Below are 1,162 nucleotides of genomic sequence, written 5' to 3' on the forward strand. Positions count from 1 at the left end.
TGTATGACAGACGAAAATGAAAATAGAATGAGGAAAATCATTACAATAAAGCTATCCCAAGTCAGACATCACTCGACTAATTACAATTTTTTTAATCAATTCTTCAAAGCCTATATAATTTTACATCATCCATCTTTTATTTTTTTTATTTTATATTTAGTTGAGTATAATTTGCTATTTCTGTATCAATATACTTATTATAATATAACACAATCTTATATTCCTTTCCATCAAGAAGAAACAAGTGATAACAAGAAAACTGAAAACCGATTAATGCATTGAAACCAGACTAATGAATTATCCCATTAATCAAGACCAATTTTCTCGATCTTTCTGCTTTTTCAGTAATCTTTAACGGAATTACTATAGATCAATTCGAAGATTGTCTGAGAAATCGTTTTTCTTTTCCCCCAAAAAACACGATATCATTAATATCGATGAAATATAACGAACAATAAAAAATATATCTAACTCCTACTAATCAAAGAATATTTTACAAAATATTCTCATCTCATGCTGGATGATAACCCATGACAGATTCACGATAGATCCACGAGAGATGAATTTCAATGGTTGAGAGATACATTGAAAAAAGAAAATTTCCATCAGTTTCCGGGACGTGTAGGATCGTAATCCGACATCCGGCCAATCGGTGCGAAGAAATTAGCCGGCTCGAAGTTCAGAGTTCGCGCTTTTGAACGTGCCATCAGCTTCTCGACTCAGAGCTACGAGTTTCTGATAACGGGCCGACATCGATAAACCGTCTCATCCATCGCGAACGCGAAGATAAATCAGCGAATCCTCCCTCTCCTCTTTTCTGCTCGACAACAGCTCCATCTCTCTCCCACTTTCCCCTTTCTGCGCCGCTCTTTCACTCGCCGTCATGCAATCTCCATTCATTCAGATACCGATTCATTAACTTGCTGAAATGAGCAATTACACGAGTAATTTTTTCTCTCTCTCTTTCTCTCTCTCTTTCTCTCTCCTCTCCTCCGCGCCGCTTCTCTCTGCCCCGCGACTTTATCCCTGTCATGCAGCCATCTCTCGATCTTCCACCGATGAAAATGTCAGTCGCGTTCTATTCCGTCCCGATGAAAGAGAAACTTTGCACAAAAGACCGTAACAAACCTTCTCCTGTTATTCTTTTTTCTTTTTTTTTTTT

Source organism: Apis dorsata, unplaced genomic scaffold (genome assembly GCF_000469605.1).
Source record: "Apis dorsata unplaced genomic scaffold, Apis dorsata 1.3 scaffold_162, whole genome shotgun sequence".
Taxonomy (NCBI): Eukaryota; Metazoa; Arthropoda; class Insecta; order Hymenoptera; family Apidae; genus Apis; species Apis dorsata.